The following is a 23,944-nucleotide window of genomic DNA, read 5'->3' as shown; positions in this document are numbered from 1 at the left end:
TTGAAAGTTTGTTCGTTGGTTTTGTTGGTTACTACTATTGCCGGGTTCTCTCCAACCAAGGTTAGGATGATTTCGCCATCCTTGGTTGTAGGTGCCCGTTGGAGGACCCGACGGCCTAGGTCTATTATCAATGTAGTTTAACGACTCTTGTTGATCGTTTGTTTCTTTCATACAACTCCAATTTTCATGTGGCCTACCACACCCTTCACAAGCCATAACCGAGACTGTTTTTGTCATTTCCAATTTTTTTATTTTCGAAAAAAGGGCCTCGATTTGTGCTAGTAAAGAAGTGCTTTCATCAACCTTATGGGCGCCCGGGGCAATAGATTTATTGCCTCGGGGAGTGTGCCACTGAAAATTGGTTTAAGCAATTTCCTCAATTTGGTTATATATTTCATGTGGGCGGCGATTACCTAAAAGTCCCCCGGAGCTAGAGTCGAGTGTCTGCCTTGTGTGTGGCAACAACCCATTATAGAAAGTGGATACTTGTTGCCATATCGCAAGGCCGTGATGTGGACACTTTCGCAATAGCTCCTTGAACCTTTCCCAAGTTTCATATAAGGATTCCCCATCCTCTTGTGAATATGTGTTAATTTCAGTCATTAATTTAGCCGTTTTAGCGGGAGGGAAATACTTATATAGAAATTTTTGGGCTAGTTCATCCCAGGTGTTTACCGATCCAGCTGGGAGGGCGTTAAGCCAAGCTTTTGCTCGGTCTTTTAGTGAGAAAAGAAACATTCGAAGGCGGATGGCGTCATTTGATGCTCCATTGATCCGAAAAGTATCACATATTTCCAAGAAATTAGTAATATGTAGATGGGGATCCTCGTCCACAAGCCCATGAAAGGTTGCGGAGTTTTGAAGCATCTGTATCAAATGCGGCGGAAGTTCGAAGTTATTGGCTTCTAGATTCGGTGCGTTGATAGCGGCGCCGAGATTACCTACGGTGGGTCGTAGATAATCCATGAGGGTACGTTGGTCTGCCATTGGAAGTGGATTCCCCGAAGCTTTCTCTTGGTTTTTGGCTTTTAGTCTTTTTCTGAGAAAGCGTTCGGGTTCTTCTAGAGGTTCTTTTATGTCCTTATTAGAACTAGAGCTCATACACTACGTAGGGGTGGCGTCTGGTTCCGAGACCTGCAATAAAAACAGAAAAGAATGCTGGTCAGAAGGTTCACCACGGCCCCGTGCTCAGTGAACACGGCCCGTGGTCGGAGTTACAGTGATTGTTTTTCAAATCCCAGTTACTGGAGAGTTGGACACGGCCCCGTGTTGCACCGACACGGCCCCGTGTTCAACCTTCTGTAACTTGGAAAACTAAAAACTGCTAGTAACAACGCTGGGCACGGCCCGTGTCCGACCAGGCACGGCCCGTGCTGAGCTCTGCAGAAGCTGAAAAACTAAGAAAATCCTAAAAAATTAAAAAGAAAAATAAAAATATGATTAGGCCGTTGATTCCTAACTTTCTTAAAATCCTTGTGTCCCCGGCGACGGCGCCAAAAACTTGATGCGTGTGTAGTGTAATATATTTTAGATGTATATTTTAAGCCCCTTTTTACACTTTTAGCCAAGTTTTAAATTTATAAAACACGATATTCGCTAACACTAAACACACATATGGGCAAGTGCACCCATCGTGGACGTAGTATAGTGTTGGTAAGATACCGAGGCCGTCCAAGGACACAAGAGCTTTTAGTACCGGTTTATCCTCAACGTCTAACCAAATCAAAAATGTTAGAAAAGATTTTTAAACTAAGAAAATAAAAACTAACTAAATGCTGAAAATAAAATAAAAATAAAAACAGATAGACAAGATGAATCACTTGGATCCGACTCGTGTATTAGTATAACCTTTGATTATTTTCGCACTTTTGCACTTGTTTAAGAGATTATCTTAGTTATTGTAGTAGGCCCCTCTTTTGAAGGAGATGCTACCCTCAACCCAGTAGTTTGAGTCAGCAAGGATACAATCCGAAAGGGTCGGATTATTGAAAGATAATGAATTAAGTTATTAATGCAAATTATGGTAGGCCCCTCTTTTGGAGGTGACGTTACTGATGTGCGTGAAGTGTGTTATATTTTATATGTATATTTAAGCCCTTTTTACACTTTTAGCCAAGTTTTAAATTTATAAAACAAGATATTTACTAACACTAAACACACATATGGGCAAGTGCACCCATCGTGGACGTAGTATAGTGTTGGTAAGATACCGAGGTCGTCCAAGGACACAAGAGCTTTTAGTACCGGTTTATCCTCAACGTCTAATCAAATCAAAAATGTTAGAAAAGATTTTTAAACTAAGAAAACAAAAACTAACTAAATGCTGAAAAATAAAATAAAAATAAAAACAGATAGACAAGATGAATCACTTGGATCCGACTCGTGTATTAGTATAACCTTTGATTATTTTCGCACTTTTGCACTTGTTTAAGAGATTATCTTAGTTATTGTAGTAGGCCCCTCTTTTGAAGGCGACGTTACCCTCAACCCAGTAGTTTGAGTCAGCAAGGATACAATCCTAAAGGGTCGGATTATTGAAAGATAATGAATTAAGTTATTAATGCAAATTATGGTAGGCCCCTCTTTTGGAGGTGACGTTACCCTCGACTAAGTAGTCTGAGTCAGCAGGGATACAGTCCTAAATAGCCGGGTTATAGTATAAATAGTAGTTAACTTATGAGGGGGTCAAAGAGTTTGGATCCCCGTCATCCAATACCTATGGGCATTGAAGGAGATCCTACTAAATTTGACCCAGGTCCCTTGCAGGACCTCTAAACGCTGAACAAGGGCAAGACCCTTACCAAACCGTTCCCTTAACCCCCGACCAGGTAGCCAACATACCTCCATAAGCAACTAGTTATTAAAGTCATTAATACAAAACCAAATAAAAAGTGCAAAAGATTGAAAATAAAAAGTATTATACTAAATACTTGTCTTCACCAAGTGATGTAAGAGACTTAGGCAAACATGGCCTTGATTGTCAAGAACTCTTACGATCAATCTTGGATCCCGAGACGACTCACACACTCTATGATGGACAATGGATGATGGTGGTGGATGATGGTGTTGTGATGGTGGTGGGTGGTGGATGAAGTGTGAGAGAGGTGGTGTGCCAAGGGATGAGTTGCAATGAAACCAAGCACTCCTATTTATAGGCTGAACAGAAGGCTGCGCACGGCCCCGTGCCTGTCTGACACTCTCTCTCTTCATTAATTGTAATTCGCAATTACAATTAATGAGCCTGCTGTACTTTCGCCACGCCCCGTGGTGGGTAATAGAAGCTTCTACTGGTTTGTCTTTTCTGCTGCTTCTTGGGCACGGCCCCGTGCTGGCTGAGCACGGGGCGTGTTCAGTCTTCTGCGTTCTCTATTTTGCTTGGGAGGATGATGTCGAGGGGTCGGGCAATCCACTTATGTCCCTTTTCTTGTATTTATGTTAGATTTAGCTGTCTTTTTGCTTCTTTTGTTAATTTGAGCTCATTTAATCCTGAAAATACAAAAGGAAGACAAAAACACTCTTTTTCCAACATTAGTACTTAAAAAGGGTTAGTTTTATGCCTCATTTGATGTAATTTATATGTTGCATTGTACACACATCACTTACGTGTTACCTGTGCATGTTTACTTTATGTTATGTGTGGTGATCAATCGAATCGAAACTCGAAACTCAATCGAACTCAATCGAAATCGAATTATGATGGTAACGAAAGGATAGTGTGAAATATAGATGCTTGTATATAGATATAGTGGTTAGGACTAAATGTAATTTGAATAGGAAACTCTATCATACTCGTATCGTCTTCAATCGAAATCGAAATATCAGAAATCGTCACACCAAACACTCAAAGCAGGCTGTGGATCGATCAGGCTCCTAGCCGATCGAACAGCCCAGCCGATTGGACGGACTGTCCGATCGAGCAGGCTGCCCGATCGGGATGCCTGGCCGATCGGCCAGCTCTTTCCCCTTTTGGAAGCCTATAAATAGGCCTGTCATTGTCATTCTTTCCACTTTTGGAAACCCTCTGACCGACCAGCTCGTGTTCTTCACTATTTCTCAGATTTCTCTCAATCCCGGTAAGATTTCGTCCTAAATCTTGTACGATTTTGATCTATGTACACTCCTACACCTTTCTATCTGTCAAATCTTGAATTCTAACCGAGAAATCATCAAGATCTAAGTGTTCAAGGATGATGTCATCATGGTGTTCTTCAAGAACTTCATGTTTTGGCCTCAATCCACCAAGAATCACTTGAATCTAGCCGATTTCCACATAAACAAACTAAGATCTATCACAGATCTAAACATTTACATGATGTGAAGGATTGAAAGAAAGATTTCCAACTTTCTTTCAACTCTTTTACACTCAATGCCTTCAAACCGGTAGAAACGGAGCTTGAGCCAACTCACTAAACATTCTAATGGTTGTGTGGTTCAAGATTCGGATTCTATCTACGAGGTTCACCGATTTCGGGTTAAACGTTTAACTACCGTTCTGAACCGTTCACCGGCCGGACATGGGTGATTCCTGTCCGAGCAGGGGAAACAAGTAAGAACGAAGGTGACATGGTTCAGCTCGTTGTCAAAATACCTCAATATAACGTCAAACAATCAGAACAGCCAAGTGTTAGATGAACAGGCCGACCAGGTCAGAACGTAGACCGATCGAACAGGCTGTTCGAACGAACAGCCCAACCGATCGGACATGTCAGCCGATCGAACAGGCCAGCCGATCGGCTAGCACATCGCCCCACACTTTAACAATTTCATGAAGCCTAGTATTGAATGAAGTGCTGTTCGATCGAATTACGGGTTAGGTTGAATTACTCTTCGGATCATGAGATACTATGCTTCAACACTTAATCGATTTTCAACTCGTTCGATGTATTGGAGTGCCACCCGAGCGAACATGTTGTTCGATCAGGTGACATCCTGCTGAGGACTCACTACTGAAGTGTCTAACCGATCGGTTAGGACGGCTGATCGAACAGACCGTTCGATCGATCGACCTGAAAGGTAAGAACACTTCAAAGTTCTCAAATACTACAACGAAAACCTCAAAAGGACAAGCCATCATACACAAACACATTCTACTCAAAGGAAGAAACAATCCACTCGAACAGTTCAACCGATCGAGTCTGCCGGCCGATCAAACGGGCAGCCCGAACGGGCTGACCAACCGATCGAGCCTGCCGGCCGATCGAACAGGCTGTCCGAACGGACTGTCTAACCGAACGAACAACCCGTTCGATCGAACCTACAGTTCGATCGACCAGGCTGTTCGACCCATCATCACTTATTTCCATTTAACGCGTTACTCATCGTTATGCTATCGAACTATTCAGGCTAACCCTACTCTCAAGCGCTCCCTTCAATCCATCAATCAATCGCTGTGAGTATACTCGAACCCTTTTTGCTTTAGCACTTTTGGGTGTTACATACGTTACCTATCAAAAATCACAATCGAACACACTACTCAATTATTTAGACGCTAACCGTTCTGCATGTATTACGTGACTAAATGAATGCTTGTTGTTATGTTTACATGTGGAATGCTGTCTACCTACCTTAACACGTAGTACTATAGTTTGGACTCAGCACCCGTTCTCACGGGGGTTGTTAAGGATAATTACTTGCATGGATTACAGTGGTAATCATGTATTGCGAACTGTCTCGGACAGTCAACCCGCAGTCATTAGTATCGATAGATCCATGTCGATAATTAACATGCATCGTTTTCCTCTGTGTACGTGCTGGTTAAGCGTAAACTATTTCGAACTCTATATGCTATTATCAAACTTGTATGCTCACCTTTACATTTTATGTATTGACATTATTTTAACGTATGTGGCAGGCAATTAGGATGCTTATCTGCTAGGAAGGCGAGCTTAGAATAAGCGTCTAGAGCATAGTTGTCTGTAGATCTTGCAGATCGAGTCTCTAGAAGCATTTAAACTATATTTATATTTAAATCTGAGTTGTCGGAACAGAATATTTGACTAGTTGTTATCTGTAATAATTTGTTTTACTATTTGGGATACGGTATGGGACGTATCAAATTAAACTAAATAGTAATGATAGTTGTTGTGGAAACTTCTGGACAATCTGTTTCGCTCAGTGCCATGCCCCGATGATTCCGCCATCGGTTGGGGTGTGACCGATTGGTATCAGATCCATTACTATAGGGAATTAGGCTAGACACGACCTAGTCTGGGTCGCTGTCTTAGAGACCTAGACTATAGTTAGGAACTAACAGACCAAGCTTATGTACTATACCCAACTATTTCTCGCTATCAGTGCACTCGAATTCTCAAATAGAATCAAGCGATTTAGTCAAGATTAGGTGTGAAAACCACAAACTCTCGACTAAATTGTTGGGTCAATGCTAATTTTATCAATTCATCAATGATTTCTCCATTAATTTTTCAAAACCAACGAGGAGAATTATACCAAATCAGGAGTGAAATCCATATTTTGATGAATAATCTCCTCAAATTTTACTAAAACGAGGAAGAAGTTGCTAAGCTAGGGGTGAAACCCTAACCTTGATAACTTGTTCTGAAATTTTTTGTTTCATCTCACCAAAGCCTCGACGGACTCCAACGACCTGAACTCACAAGTATGACCTAGGGAATACGTGCTGAATGCCCAAGAATCGAGGCAGCAACGCGAACCCGAAAGTCAAAAAGTGACGACAAGTCAACTGCGAATAGTCGAATCCCTTTGGGTAGTCGATGTCTAGTAGCCGCAGACAATCTGTTCCTCGATTTTATGTGTTTCAATTTTGAGCTCGCAACTGCCAACTCTGATAACTCGTTGATTTTATGTGTTTTAAGTGTACTTGTGTGTTTACGTGTTTTAATTTTGAGCATTATTCGATTTTTGCTATCACTTCGATCGACACACACAACTCGTATTGCTATCCTATCTCAAGACGCTAGCAAGTCGCTGCAGTTTTAGACGATATTATGCTATGATACGCGATTATACCATACTACTCGACACGTTATACGACTATACTATATTACTCGATATGCTATTCGCGATCACTATATTCGAACGACACGCGAACTTGGAAGGATAGGTTTCTGTATTCTGACTGCATCTGTGATTAAATGCGTAGGTGTTTATGTGTTTATGTGCTTCTGTGATTCTGTGCTCTATGTGCTTCTGTGCTTCTGTGATCATGTGAATTTGTGGTTTTATGCCAATGTGGTTACGTGATTCATGCCTTATCGTGTTCCTGAGCTTTAGTAAGTAGTAGACGTGTGAGGTGAGATTCGATTTGTTGTGTCTGAGACCTACGACAATGTCCGTTGCAGACCATGTCGTCATCTGGACACCGAACCCCTCTTACTCGCCAAGAAAAGAGAGACAAGCGTCTCGCTGCTATTATCGCCAAGCAAGTGGCAAAAGCTGTGAGCGAGGTGTATGAAAACGTCAGCAAATCATTTGAGGAATCGTGAACCGATGTTCCTAAAGATGCTAACAAGACCGTTTTCAGCTTCAAACAGTTTAAGGCATGCGGACCAAAAGAGTTTACCGGGGAAGATGGCCCTACCGCCATGTTTCAATGGTTTGATTCGGTTGAAGTCACTCTGCGCCAAAGCGGCTGTCCTGAAAATCTCCGTACCCTAAATGCGACCGGCGTTTTCCAGTCCCGAGCTTTAGACTGGTGGACGGCCGAACGAAACAAACGCGGGAATGATGCAGCTTATGAGCTGACTTGGGAAGAGCTGAAGGCCATCATGATGGACGAATTCTGCCCTCCCCATGAACGCCAAAAGCTGGAGGACGAGTTTTGGAACATCAAGCAGAAGGACGGAGACAACGCTGCTTTAACTGCTCGTTTCAAGCAGCTTAGCATTATCTGTCCCGATCAAGTCAAGACGCCAGACATGGCCATCAAGAAGTACATTCGAGCTCTACCTGATTGTGTTGCCGACTTTGTTCACGCCGCCAAGACATCATCGATTGAGGAAACCTACTTGCTTGCCGCCGAGATCAATGACAAGCGGGTAAAGTCTGGTTTCTGGGATAAGCCATCCAAGTCTCTGCATCAAGCTACTACTGCACCGACCGCCGACTCCACTGCTCAATCATCCAAGTCATCACGCCGCAAGAAGAAGCACAACAACAGCAGCTCCAGCAACAAGAACTGTGCTGTCACAACAACTGTTGCCCCTCTGCAAGCCGTACAGGCTCAGCAGCAGGCTCATCACCGACCAGCTCCAGTGACCAATGCACCGCCAGGAAAGCGTGCTTACACAGGTCCCCACCCGCTCTGCCCAACATGCTCATATCATCATCCGGTGGGAATCGTCTGTCGTTTATGCGCTCACTGCAACCTCTACGGTCATTTCACTACGAACTGTCGCTATGGTCCCTGAAACACCGCAGCTCCTGCCGCCGCTCATCAAGCTCTACTCCCAGCACCTCAAGGCCAACCCGCAGCTCAAGCACCCGCGGTCAATGCTCGAGTCTGCTTTGCATGTGGTGACCCTAACCACTTTGCAAACATGTGCCCGAACAGGGTGGTAAAGCAAGAGCCCCAACAGCAGCAGCAACAAGCAGCCCGTGCCAGAACCTTCAACATCAACGCCCGTCAAGCCCAAGCTGACAACAACGTGGTTAATGGTACGTTCCTTGTGAGTGGTATTTATGCATCGTGTTTGTTTGATACTGGAGCCGATAACTGCTTTGTGTCGTTTGAATTCGAGAAGCTCCTTAGTCGTAAGCGCTCTTATCTCCCTTCGTCATTCGAAGTCGCTACTGGAAGAACTGTCGCCGTTAATTCTGTTCTCCGTGATTGTACCCTCGAGCTCAACAATCATATCTTCCCTATCGACCTTATTCTGATGCAGCTCGGAAACTTTGATATCATAGTAGGCATGGACTTTCTTCACGAAAACCATGCTGAAGTTGTGTGCTTTGATAAAATGATTCGATTCTCGCTCGCGAATGGTGATCTATTATGTGTGTACGGTGAAACAGCTTCGAAAGGTCTCAAGCTCATGTCATGCATCCAAGCTAGCAAGTATCTCCGCAAGGAATACAGAGCTTTCTTGGCCAACATTGTAGTAGCGGAGAAGGAAAAGAAAAAGAAGGCCGAAGTCAAAGACGTACCAGTGGTCCGAGAATTTCCTCAGGTATTCCCTGACGATCTTCCAGGATTACCGCCAAGTCGTGACATCGACTTTCGTATCGACCTTATTCCTGGAGCTAACCCTGTTGCCAAAGCTCCTTATCGACTCGCACCATCTGAAATGCGGGAACTTTCGAACCAACTCCAGGAGTTACTTGAAAAAGGCTTTATTCGCCCGAGCACCTCTCCTTGGGGCGCACCAGTCCTTTTCGTTAAAAAGAAGGATGGGTCGTTCAGGATGTGCATCGACTATCGGGAGTTGAGTAAGTTAACCATCAAGAATCGTTACCCTTTGCCTCGAATCGATGACTTATTTGATCAGTTGCAAGGTGCTAAGTGTTTCTCGAAGATCGATCTACGTTCAGGTTATCATCAATTGCGCATTCAAGAGGAAGACATCCCCAAAACCGCTTTTCGAACTCGATACGACCACTATGAATTCGTTGTTATGCCTTTTGGTTTAACTAACGCACCCGCGGTTTTCATGGATCTGATGAATCGCGTGTGTAAGCCATTTCTAGACCGTTTCGTCATCGTGTTCATCGACGATGTCTTGATCTATTCCAAATCGAAAGCTGAACGCACGCAACATCTACGTTTGGTTCTCGAGCTACTCCAGGGGAATCAACTCTACGCCAAGTTCTCCAAGTGCGAATTCTGGCAGGAGGAGGTTCAGTTTCTGGGTCATATCATTAATAGTCAAGGTATTCATGTCGATCCCGCGAAGATTGAAGCAGTTAAGAGTTGGATTACGCCCGAGAACCCGTCCGAAGTTCGTTCTTTTCTCGGACTAGCGGGCTATTATCGACGATTTATCGAAGGATTCTCTAAGGTCGATGTGCCGCTCACCGCCCTTACTCATAAAGACAAGCCTTTTGTTTGGGGAACCGAACAAGAGTTTGCTTTTCAAGCCCTCAAGCATATGCTTTGCAATGCTCCTGTTCTCACGTTGCCCGACGGAAACAACGACTTCATTGTCTATTGTGATGGTTCCAACCTTGGTCTTGGCTGTGTTCTCATGCAACGAGACAAGGTTATAGCTTACGCATCTCGTCAGCTCAAAATCCACGAGAAGAACTATACAACCCATGATCTCGAGCTAGGCGCAGTTGTTTTTGCATTGAAGATTTGGCGACATTACCTGTATGGTACCAAGTGTACGATCTTCACCGATCACAGGAGTTTACAACACATCTTCAAACAGAAAGAACTTAACATGCGTCAACGCCGATGGGTAGAACTTCTTAACGATTACGACTGTGAGATTCGTTATCACCCAGGCAAGGCAAATGTTGTTGCCGACGCGCTCAGTAGACGGAGTTATTTGCTCAGTATTCGCAATACCCAAGCCCAGCATGATATCGAAACCCTTATCCGCGAAGCCGAACATGCTTGCTTTAATTAACGCACTTTGAAGAAAGAGAGGATCTATCACGATGGAGCTCAGTTGGTAAGCAAAGCAAATGGAATTTTCTATTATCTGGACCGGATTTGGATCCCTAAGCGGACCGGTTTGCGAAAGATTATAATGGACGAAGCCCACAAATCCCGATATTCTATTCTTCCCGGTGCCGATAAAATGTACCAGGACCTTCGTTACAAATACTGGTGGCCGGGCATGAAACGGGATATCGCTCTTTATGTTGGAAGCTGCCTGACTTGTGCGAGAGTTAAGGCTGAACATCAACGACCTTCTGGCTTACTCGAACAACCTCCAATCCCCATATGGAAGTGGGAGAGTATAGTTATGGATTTCATAACCAAACTTCCGCCCACGCCATCAGGTCACAACAACATTTGGGTTATAGTTGATCGTCTGACCAAATCAGCCCACGTTTTGCCAATACGAGAAGACTACAAGGTAGAACGACTAGCCCGAATCTACACCAACGAGATCATTTGTAATCATGGTACGCCTCGTGACATCATTTCAGATCGTGATGCTCGGTTTACTTCACGATTGTGGGAAACGTTTCAAGCAGCTCTCGGTACGTCGCTTAACCTAAGTACTGCATTCCATCCTCAAACCAACGAACAGACTGAAAGGACGATCCGTACTCTTGAAGACATGCTCCGTGCGTGTGTCATAGACTTCGGTGGTAGTTGGAATAAATACCTACCGTTAGTCGAATTCTCGTACAACAACAGTTATCATGCCAGCATACAAATGGCACCATTCGAGGCCTTATATGGAAGAAGATGTCGTTCGCCTATTGTGTGGCATGAGATCGGTCACTCGCAACTAACCGGTCCCGAGCTACTACAAGAAACGACTGACAAAATCCTCGAGATTCGAGACAACTTGTCGAAAGCCAGGGATAGGCAGAAAAGTTACGCCGATAGAAGACGCAAGCCCTTTGAATTTGACGTTGGCGACTACGTACTCCTAAAGGTATCACCTTGGAAGGGTGTGGTCAGATTCGAAAATAAAGGGAAGCTAGCGCCTCGATATGTTGGACCTTTTAAGATTCTGGAAAGGATCGGCAAAGTCGCCTACAGACTCGAACTACCGGAGGAACTTAGTAACGTCCACCCGACTTTCCATGTGTCAAACCTCCGAAAATGCCTAGCTGATCATGATCTAATTGTACCTCTCGACGACCTTCAAGTCAACGAAACGCTGCATTTCGTGGAAAAGCCTGTCGAGATCATGGATCGCCAAACCAAGCAACTCAGACGCTCGCGCATCCCTATCGTGAAAGTCCGATGGGAAGGCAAACGAGGCGCGGAGTTTACTTGGGAACTCGAAAGCGACATGAAGGATAAGTACCCGCAGTTGTTTAAATGAAGATCTAAAGCGAGAAATTGGTAAAACATTCACGGTGATGTGCAGCTTTCATCCTAATTTCGGGACGAAATTCCCTAAATAAGGGGAGGCTATAACACCCCGCGTTACCGAATGTCAAAGTCAAAGTCAAGTTTGACTTCTTTGACTGTAATAAGTCTATTTTATGTTTTATTTGTATTATGTGGAGTAAGTGTTGTTAATCAAAAGAATCGAAGTAATCGAATGTTAAACGACGCGAAACGCTTTACGACTGTGAATAGTAGGAAGTAACAATGCGATAAAGTCAACCAATCAAAAATCAAGCTAATCGAATCATCAATCGAACTCAAAACTCGAACTATGCGAATTTGGTGTTATATTACGTGTGTGTGCCTTACGTGTTACCTGTGCATGTTTACTTTATGTTATGTGTAGTGATCAATCGAATCGAAACTCGAAACTCAATCGAACTCAATCGAAATCGATTTATAATGGTAACGAAAGGATAGTGTGAAATATAGATGCTTGTATGTAGATATAGTGGTTAGGACTAAAAGTAATTTGAATAGGAAACTTTATCGTACTTGTATCGTCTTCAATCGAAATCGAAATATCAGAAATCGTCGCACCGAACACTCAAAGCAGGCTGTGGATCGATCAGGCTCCTAGCCGATCGAACAGCCCAACCGATCGGACGGACTGTACGATCGAGCAGGCTGCCCGATCGGGATGCCTGGCCGATCGGCCAGCTCTTTCCCCTTTTGGAAGCCTATAAATAGGCCTGTCATTGTCATTCTTTCCACTTTTGGAAACCCTCTGACCGACCAGCTCGTGTTCTTCACTATTTCTCAGATTTCTCTCAATCCCGGTAAGATTTCATCCTAAATCTTGTACGATTTTGATCTATGCACACTCCTACACCTTTCTATCTTTCAAATCTTGAATTCTAACCGTGAAATCATCAAGATCTAAGTGTTCTAGGATGATGTCATCATGGTGTTCTTTATGAACTTCATGTTTTGGCCTCAATCCATCAAGAATCACTTGGATCTAGCCGATTTCCACATAAATAAACTAAGATCTATCACAGATCTGAACATTTACATGATGTGAAGGATTGAAAGAAAGATTTCCAACTTTCTTTCAACTCTTTTACACTCAATGCCTTCAAACCGGTAGAAACGGAGCTTGAGCCAACTCACTAAACATTCTAATGGTTGTGTGGTTCAAGATTCGGATTCTATCTACGAGGTTCACCGATTTCGGGTTAAACGTTAAACTACCGTTCTGAACTGTTCACCGGCCGGACTTGGGTGATTCCTGTCCGAGCAGGGTAAACAAGTAAGAACGAAGGTGCCATGGTTCAGCTCGTTGTCAAAATACCTCGATATAACGTCAAACAATCAGAACAGCCAAGTGTTAGACGAACAGGCCGACCAGGTCAGAATGCTGACCGATCGAATAAGCTGTTCGAACGAACAGCCTAACCGATCGGACATGTCAGCCGATCGACCAAGCCAGCCGATCGGCTAGCACATGGCCCCACACTTTAACAATTTCATGAAGCCTAGTATTAAACGAAGTGCTGTTCGATCGAACTACGAGTTAGGTTGAATTACTCTTCGGATCATAAGATACTATGCTTCAACACTTAATCGATTTTCAACTCGTTCGATGTCTTGGAGTGCCACCCGAGCGAACATGTTGTTCGATCAGGTGACATCCTGCTGAGGACTCACTACTGAAGTGTCTAACCGATCGGTTAGGACGGCCGATCGAACAGACCGTTCGATCGATCGACCTGAAAGGTAAGAACAGTTCAATGTTCTCAAATACTACAACGAAAACCTTAAAAGGACAAGCCATCATACACAAACACATTCTACTCAAAGGAAGAAACAATCCACTTGAACAGTCCAACTGATCGAGCCTGCCGGCCGATCGAACAGGCTGCCCGAACGGGCAGACCAACCGATCGAGCCTACCGGCCGATCGAACAGGTTGTCCGAACGGACTGTCTAACCAAACGAACAACCCGTTCGATCGAACCTACAGTTAGATCGACCAGGCTGTTCGACCCATCATCACTTGTTTCCATTTAACGCGTTACTCATCGTTATGCTATCGAACTATTCAGGCTAACCCTACTCTCAAGCGCTCCCTTCAATCCATCAATCAATCGCTGTGAGTATACTCGAACCCTTTTTGCTTTAGCACTTTTGGGTGTTACATACGTTACCTATAAAAAATCACAATCGAACACACTACTCAATTATTTAAACGCTAACCGTTCTGCATGTATTACGTGACTAAATGAATGCTTGTTGTTATGTTTACACGTGGAATGCTGTCTACCTGCCTTAACGACATAGTACTATAGTTTGGACTCAGCACCCGTTCTCACGGGGGTTGTTAAGGACAATTACTTGCATGGATTACGGTGGTAATCATGTATTGCGAACTTTCTCGGGCAATCAACCCGCAGTCATTGGTATCGATAGATCCATGTCGATAATTAACATGCATCGTTTTCCTCTGTGTACGTGCTGGTTATGCGTAAACTATTTTGAACTCTATATGCTATTATCAAACTTGTATGCTCACCTTTACATTTTATGTATTGACATTATTTTAACGTATGTGGCAGGCAATTAGGATGCTTATCTGCTACGAAGGCGAGCTTAGAATAAGCGTCTAGAGCATAGTTGTCTGTAGATCTTGCAGATCGAGTCTCTAGAAGCATTTAAACTATATTTGTATTTAAATCTGAGTTGTCGGAACAGAATATTTGACTAGTTGTTATCTGTAATAATTTGTTTTACTATTTGGGATACGGTATGTGACGTATTAAATTAAACTAAATAGTAATGATAGTTGTTGTGGAAACTTCTGGACAATCTGTTTCGCTCAGTGCCATGCCCCGATGATTCCGCCATCGGTTGGGGGGTGACAGCAACTCTCCCATCAAAAAAGGTAGCACATGCAACTTTTCACAATGTTGCAACAATTATACTGCAACATCGATATTGAAAGGTTGATGTGTGACGGGAAGCTTCATTGAAACGACGATGTTGGAACAATGATACTGGAACGATAACATGTAAATAGAATCATCAAACATTTGAACAAAGATGTGTAATCGTAGAATAGCGGCTGAATCACGAGAAAGATGCATTTCAGAGAGAGAGAGAGACACGCTCGCAGATATCGGCGAGAGAGATTTGAATGTGGAGCCAGATAATTATGTCTTATTTATAGGATTAGAATAGAATTAGAATATATGGTTTAAATTTTGAATTTTGAATGCGGAGTCGGAATTTTGAATTGGGAACAGATTTTTATTATAAAATGTTGGGAGCAGATGTTGAGGGAACTGGATTTGAGGGAGAGATGAAAGTGTGGAGCCAGAATTTTAAACTGGGAACAAATGTTTGATTATAAAATTTTGAATTGAATATGGAGTCACGATTTTGAATCGTCAGAGGTTTAAGACAGTGGTTTGATTGCAGGCCTTTGGAATATGAATGTGGGCCAACTTTGAATTCTTAAGACTTTTAATATTAGGCATTATGATGTAATAATAACATAAGAAAAGCGTTGTTGGACATGCTCTCCTGCTGACACATCAGCTTTTCTTATGTCACTGGAATTTCTCATTTTATAGAAAGTATAGATAGATATTTTAACCCACCCATTATCCATTCCTACCCGAACCACTTGTTTTGCCACTTTATTATATTGTCGTGTTCTCAATTGCACAACCATCCAACCTATCTGACGATGGGAGAGAAGCATGTCTCTAGAGTTTGTTTTTGTGGGCTGTGCTTTATTATAATATTAGATATAATCCCAACTTGTGTTTTAATTTCATTAAAATTTATATTTACATATATAAGTATAGACTTTATATCATCTCTCTCACGTAGCTTCTTTAATTGGTATTGCTTTATAAACTAAATCTTCTTTACAAAAACTTATCTAATTCGGCAACTTGCATATTTACCTTTACATATTAATTGAACCTTTAAAATATCAAATTCATATATTTCACTTAATACTTTATGTATATCCTCTATTCAATCTCTATCTTTAAATTGACATAGGTAACTTGTTTCTTACGATGTCATTGACACTGATATATAACATGGATATATAATGATAATAGATAGGTTGATCCACACTTCATTAATTTTATCATGCATATATTTATACAGTTGTAAACGAATCGAATGAACACGAACAAGGTCTTGTTTGTGTTCTTTCATTAAGAATATTATGTGCTCACGAACGGTTCATGAACACTGACTGAACGACATTTTTTGTTCGTGTTCATTCATTAGATTACGGAAAGGAACGTGTTCATGAACGGTTCACGAACACAAAGAACACAGATAAACTCGACGAAGTTCGGTAGTATTTTTCGATGTGCATAAAGAAGGTGAAGGTATGGTTTCCTATTTTATTTGTTTGGTTAATGAGATAAATATGAATTAAGGAACATAAAATGTTTAGAGAAAATATGAATTTTTTCGACAAAGAAAAGATGCTCGTGGTTGCTTAGACAATTGGCTTATGGGACCACTTCTGACATTATGGATGAATATATAAAAATGTCGGAACGAGTGGCGAGGGAAAGTCTCCATTATTTTTGTGAGTATGTCGTTGAACTATATTTAAAAATATATATGAGAAAACCTACATTTAGTGACATACAAATACTTTTAGTGGTTCATAAAGAGTGACATGGTTTCCCTGGGATGATCGGTAATTTAGATTGAATAAAATGAGAATGGAAAAATAGTCTAACTGCATGACGCGGGCAACACACCAGTGAATATGATAAAAACCAGGCTATAATGCTTGAAGCGGTTGCATCTCAAGATCTTTGGATTTGGCATGCATTGTTTGGTACGTCTGCTGCAAATAACGATATAATTATTCTCAATCAATTCTCCATTTTCAACGACTATATAAATGGTGTTGGACGATGTTAATGGTGCGGAGTATAAATACGGTTATTATCTAACGAATTGTAATTGCCCGGATTATGCCGCGTTTATAAAATCATTTACATGGGGAACAACTTTAGACAAAAAGAGACATAAGTTTAATGGTGCTCTAATGGCTACACAGAAAGATATCGAATGAGCTTTTGAAGACGTTGTGTAGAATTATGGAAAAACCTAGAGAAGACGCCGTGTAGAATTATGGAAAACCCAGGATTCGAAATGTGATGTACGTGTGCGTGATTTTACATAACATAATTTTGGAGAATGAGAGACGCACAATTTGCGAATATTATGAGGCGAGTCAACCAAACACCATTAAATTAAGTGATCAAGAGAAAAAAGTGAACTTACATGAAATTAAACATAATATAACACATCACAGCCTTTAAGCGGATTTGGTTGAACACATCTGAAGCGTTCCGCGAAATGACCTTGACGAAGACGATGATTAAAGTTTATGTAATTTTATTTTAAGTTTATTTAATTTTTTATTTTTAAGTTTATGTAATTTTAAGTTTTTGTAAATTTTTAAATTTATGTTGTTTGTGTAACTAATATTAATGTTTTTATTTAAATTTAATAAAGTTTATATAATTATTAAATATAAAATGATAATATAAGATGTATGCCACATGTCGAATAACGACAATCTATCACGCCACTTCCCACCCCTTCTTTTTTTGCACAACACCACTTTTCTGATGCGCGATGCCCTCGGACCCCCGCCAAGTGGGCGTTGCCCCTTGGAACCCATTAATTAAAGGGCTCTATCCGAGCACTTAGAAGAATTATAACAACTCAAACAAGCATGCACTCCCACACCTTCTAATTGTTTGATGTGTATTACAATTTACTTTGGTCACGAAGTCAATCCCGATTATACTAACATATCCAACACATGTTTGATCCCTTCTGTGATGCCAGGGGCGTAGCTTTCAAGGGGCCGGGGGTGGCGCCCGACCCCCTGAACTTTTTGCTCAGTAGTGTTATGTATGTATGTTTCGTATAAAAATTTTTAGGTATATACGTTTTCAACCCTCCGGTTTTATAAAAAAAGAATTACTTATATAGAATTTTTAGTTTCGGTAACTTTCGAGCCCCCGTAAAAATTTTCACGCTTTCCAAAAGAACCAAAACACCTTCTAGATAAAGAAAATGAAAATGATTAATGATGATCGTATAAAACTTGAAATTGATAATCGTCATATGGCCTTTCTCTGTTTGGGTAATTAGATATGCTTTTCTGTTACGGGTCAAATTGTTATTAATATGATGTTACCTATGCCGATTCTTCACTTTCATCATCAACAAAGGTCACTTTCTTATTTCACAGCCTAATTCCTTATTTCTTCATTTGAGAAAAAGAATTAAACGAGCTTTCTAATTTTTTTAACAACTATGGTTCATGCCTAAGCAAATCACGATCCGTCTAATGATAACTTTGTGACATTAAGGAGCCTATTTTGAGATATTAAAAGTTCTAAGATTGTTTATCTGAGTTGAGTTAACTCCAAGCTTAATCTATTTTAACCTGTAATTAGTGCCCGAGAGCTCTGTTTATTTTAGGATTTATGTCTAAAGCTCGAGTTTGATTCATGAGTAAGTTTTCAATCTTAAGCTTGGTTCTCTATCATATATTAACTATTTCATTCTTACATACACACATATATGCATGAGCGGAGGATAATGGAGCCCGCCGATTTTTCGTGCATAGTGTTAATTTTACCTAAAATTTGGTTTTTCTATTGTAAAATATTGGATTTTTAAGAGTCCAACACCCACCGATTTGGATTTTTAGAGTTCGACCCCTATGGAGCTACCGTTCAAGCTCCGCCATTGCATATAAGTGTGTGTGTATATATATATATAGTTGTTTTTTCTATATATTTAAAGTTATATGACTACTGGAAATTCTCCCATGCGATGCAGCGTGGAACATATAATTGGTTTAATTATACAAAAATTGTCTCCCAAAAGGAAATCGATATTGTTTTACATCGATCGAAAACCTTAAAAGTGAATACATATGCCAATATCGATATTGTTCGGTCGGCATTGATTTGGTTCAGTAGCGGTTCGATGTTGATACTCAGTATAGTTTACGAACCGACTCGTACTGAAATTCAAACCATAAATATGAATACCGGTACCGATACCGATTTTCTTGATGGTATCACTTTAATTTGTTAATCCTTAGTTTATGACGTGAGCGAGGGTGTGTGTAAGACCCATTCTTAAAATATACTAGAATCGATAGGAATTCTAGCAAAATATGATTTATATATATATATATATAATATTGTATACTTACGGGTTAATTAAGATCCATAAGTGTTTAAAACATTTACAAAACGATAACATAGTTTGGTTCATAATAAACATCTAAAACCAAAAGCGGAAGCTTCAAATTTATTGTGTTCGGTTCTTGCACGAGCTTGATCCCATCCATTAACAACATATTAAAGACTTGAATAACAATTAAGAGTCTTAAATGTTAGTATTATAATGATTAAAGGTAATCTAATAACATAAATTACTCAACAAAACAAAAATAAAAATTTTTGAATTTCACACCGTAAGCTACGGACCTCAAACCGTAGCTTACGGTCCGTATGGATCTTCCCAGACAGAAAGCTTGGACCGTAGCCTACGGCCTCCAGCCGTAGGTTACGGTTTAGGTCTACAGTTTGTTGTTTATTTTGCCTTTATCCGTTTAACCTCCCGTTTCTTCCTAAACAATCGTAATTTGATCATCAATATGGACTCAACATCCACTATCCTAATCAACAAGATTCGTAATTTATAAGCTTTCGGCTTGTAATTCTTTTATGAAATTATGTGACTCGTTTTACGTTAAACCTCATTATTCACATTATGGCAAGAATTAATTTCTTACCATTTTGTCCCTTCCTTGGGCTTACTAAACTCGCGTTTTAAGCTCCCGTTACACGGTTTTCATACGCAATATTGTTCCGCTTGATTAAGTCTAACTAAGCATAAGCCTTACTTTTTGTTTACTTAAAAGAAAATCCATATTCTCTAAGCTTTAACCCATTCAAAGATTCGCCGATTACAAATCCGCGTTTCCGTTACTCGGTTCACGCTTTCAATCGATTGGTCTGTTCGCGTGAAAATCCATCACTTATGAACGAATCAATTTGTTACTTTCTTTATTTTGACCCGTTCGGTTGTTTGTGTGAAATCCATCACATATAAACATACCAAACCTGTCGTAAATCGTTATTTCCTCATCCATCATGAATCAATAACCAAATCCATTAAGCAAAATACTACGAAGCAAGTAAGCTGCGTACCTTAAAGTTTTTCCTTCAAACGTGTGTCCGTTCCGGCTTAGCCACTTGATGTTTCACCTAATTTGCCTATAGAGTTCAATCCAATTTATCCTTTAGAACTCATAATACAACATATCACATGTAAATTGTCAAACTTATCAATTACGTGATTCTTTCATATTTTTCAACAATTTCGAGATCACTTAGGCATTACATCGAGCATCTTGTGGGCGGGATTTTACATTACAATTATCAAGTTCATAATTTGGCTATTAACCATGTATTAGCATCGTTTCAAGCCTCTATGTCTAGTGCGTGTGATTAACATCTGAAATTCAACATTTTAACATCAATTTATATCATTTCGCTATCACAATTTAAGTGTTCATCATATTTATCAAAACTCACTTAACACTAATATGGTTAATTATTTAAACACTTAAATTAAGGCATTTAATCATTAATTTCTCATCTAGGGTTTGTTCCTAGACTTTTATTCACTTCAATCTTGCCATAACATCTACTATTCATACTTGAATTGCAACTAGGAATGTTAATCACAATTTTATAACATCACTAAATATCAAAATTTAACATACCTTGTAATCTCCTAACTTGAGTGATCACTAATTTAGCTCATGCACTGATTTTAGGCCTGATTCCCTTTTTGATTTTGAAGGATTTGTGATTTTAGGGCTTGAGGTGTTCTCCCCCCTTGTTCTCTGATCTTGGTCGACCAAAACACACACATCATTGTGTGTTTTGTGTCTTTATTTTTCTTTTTATTATATTCAGTTTCTCAATTGCCTATTTTAGTCCTTCAAGTTCAATGATTTATACAAAGGGTCATAATTCATGATTTAATTATTTAGCAATCCTTTTATTATTAACTAGGCTAAATGTTCCTAGTTATTTTTCATAAGGTTATAATCAACATACGCACACACACAAACACACACATATAGAAACGGGATCAGGAGAAAACGGCAAAAAGTGTGAGAACGGTGAGAACGCATCCTGGGCGAACACGTGGCGTGCGGCATGATCAGGGTCTAAGGGATTTTTTTTGTCTTTTTAGTATTCTTATCCTTTCACGATTTTCGCGTTTGACATGCTTCTTTATTTTTCGCGTGCAAGATAATTTTGGCGTTATGTAGATTTATTAATTATTTGGCGTTTTATTGTTTTTCTTAGATTTCTTCTTGTTGAATTAATTCTTTTTGTGTCACATAGTTAATCTTTTGGCGTTATGCCTTTTTCCATGTCATTTTTGGCGTTTTGTATCTTTTTGTTAATAATTCATTACTATAGATTAATATTTTATAAAACTACAATAAAACGAAAATCAAAATAAACTAATAGTCTTCCGTAGGTGGGATTACATCAGAGATGTACCCATCGCTTTCTTCTTCACTTTCTTCAGATTCTTCATCATCAAATTTCATTTTTGCGTATAACGCCATTAGCTCGTCTCTTCTTTCCTGCAGCCTATTCTTGAATATCACTGCGTCCTTGGATTTTGGATCGTTTGAAGGTGTTAAATGATAGAGTTGTTCAATGATAGATAGCAACCCTATCTTCAACATTTCTTCCATTGGTCTTGAATATTGCACCCCGTTTTGATAAGTAACTTCAAGTGTTCCTTCTTCCTCATGCAATACCCAACTGCTAAATTTTGGTATATGAGTATCTTCAATATCATCGTCATCTTCATCATCTTCTGCTGGAAACTTTCTTTCCAGTCTTTTTATTACAGTTCTTGTTCTTTCACAATCGTTGTCTCTTGGAACCCCAAGGGCCAGGATATCCTTCTGAACATTTTCATTCATTCCCATCATGGCTTTTATTGTTCTTACCTTTATCCTTCTCCTGTTAGAGAACTTTATGATAAATCGTTTTCCTTTGCTTTCAAACCTCCATGTAATAACCTTAGTCATTTTTTAAATTTTTTGGCGTTTTGGAGAATATGTGGCGTTTTAGTCTTTTTGGCGTGTTTGAGCTTGGGTTCTGATGGTCTTCTTTTATATTGACTTTTTTTCCCGCGTATGTCAGGTAATTATGGCGTTTTGAAAAAGATAAATAAATTTAATATAATAAATGTTAGTAATTATGTTTTCGGTCGTTTCATTTTACTGTTTTTTGCAGTTATACCGTGTTTTGTTTCCAGACTCAACTGTTTTAATGGTGTAACATGTCAAATCTTTTGACGGCTGTAATTATGGCGTTTTGTTTTCCAATGGCGGTTAGATAACTATTGGACTTCTTTTGTTTTATATTCTTTGCACGTTGTTTCACGCTTTTTTTTATAATATTAGTTGTTCTAATTAATTTTATTATAGTTTGGTAGTTTTTTGGGGGCTTTTTTATGGCATTATGGCGTTTTACACGTATTTGCTAAATTTGGCGTTTTATTATATTTTTCATTATAGCATTAATATTATTTTGTTGTTTATTAACTGACATTACAAAACAAACAATAGATAAAGAAAATAAAAAAAAACAAAGCAGAAGCAATTTATGATTTAAAATCTTCAGTGTCATCAGTCTTTTTTTTCTTTTGAAACTTCAAGAAATGTGACAAATAAATGGCGTTTTGGGTTTGGCGTTGTTTATTTTCTTTGTTCATGTGTTGAAGTGTCTTTGTGGATGTTGGAGACATAGAGTGATCCCCTGTGGGTGGATGCTATCTGCCTGTGGTTTTCATTATATTCATTGAGGCCAAAGTAGCATATACACTGGTATAGGTCTCTTCTTATCATCCAAACCTTTTTCAGGAACAAAGATGACAGTATGACATATGGGTGTCATCAGTCTCTCTTTTTTCAATTTTGTCCATCTCATGCAGCAAAATCTTTCTACACTCAAGTAACAAATCATTAAATGAAGCTTCATGCAGAACATTACTGAGGATCAAAGAAAATATGTTTGCTGTCGTTGTATTTTTTTGGCGTTTTACATTGAGTTGTAAATTTTTTTAGCAACCACTGTGTGTTTTTTTTGTGTTTTTTTGGTGTGATAAACGGAAGGTGGTGAGGCATTTCTATTTATAGAATTTTTTTGGCGCATAGTTTAGGCGGGATGTTATTTTTATAACAAAAAATGTAATTAACATTTATCCGAATGTAAACTTTGGCGTTATATATTAATGGCGTTTCATATGTTTTGGCGTTTTTGTAGCCAGAGAACTTAAATAAAAGGATAAATTACACTTTTCGTCCTTTATATTTCTACCGGATTGCAACGGATAACCTTTAACTTTAATAATTACAGTCACAATCCTTTATTTGCAAAAGTCGTTACACTTTACGTCCTTTAGCACTAACCTGGTTAAATTTTTTTGTTAAGTTTATTCACTTAAGGGTGTTATAGTAAATTCATACTTTTATTTAAATGTTTAATAAATAAAATAAAAAAAATTGCAGATAAACATCATCTTCCCCAATTTCCTATCCCTAAAATCCTAACCACCACATTTTACCACCACCACCACCTCATTCTGCCTTTATACTCATTCAAATCATTTTTCCTCTTAATCATTACGCATCAACCCTCCAATATCTTTGAATTTGGAATTCTGGATCAACAAACTTTCGATTAGAATAAGTTTGTCAAGAAATATGGTATACAAACGAATGGGGAATTAAACTCAAAAGAGACTGAGAATCCAAACATGATCACTTATCTCTAGCTAGCAAATCAAATAAGAAACATTTCTCTCTATACCATCCAAAAC

At 39.7% G+C, this 23,944-nt stretch overlaps 1 non-coding gene across 1 annotated transcript; it reads left to right on the top strand.

Moving 5' to 3' along the window:
- The first annotated feature begins 502 nt into the window (after positions 1-502).
- On the top strand, positions 503-609 carry LOC118486088. The gene has a single exon (XR_004877944.1). It is a non-coding gene; the product is annotated as a small nucleolar RNA R71 (small nucleolar RNA).
- Positions 610-23,944: the final 23,335 nt, after the last annotated feature.

Source organism: Helianthus annuus, chromosome 13, assembly GCF_002127325.2.
Source record: "Helianthus annuus cultivar XRQ/B chromosome 13, HanXRQr2.0-SUNRISE, whole genome shotgun sequence".
In the NCBI taxonomy this organism is placed as follows: Eukaryota; Viridiplantae; Streptophyta; class Magnoliopsida; order Asterales; family Asteraceae; genus Helianthus; species Helianthus annuus.
This window is presented reverse-complemented; position numbering and strand designations above follow the sequence as displayed.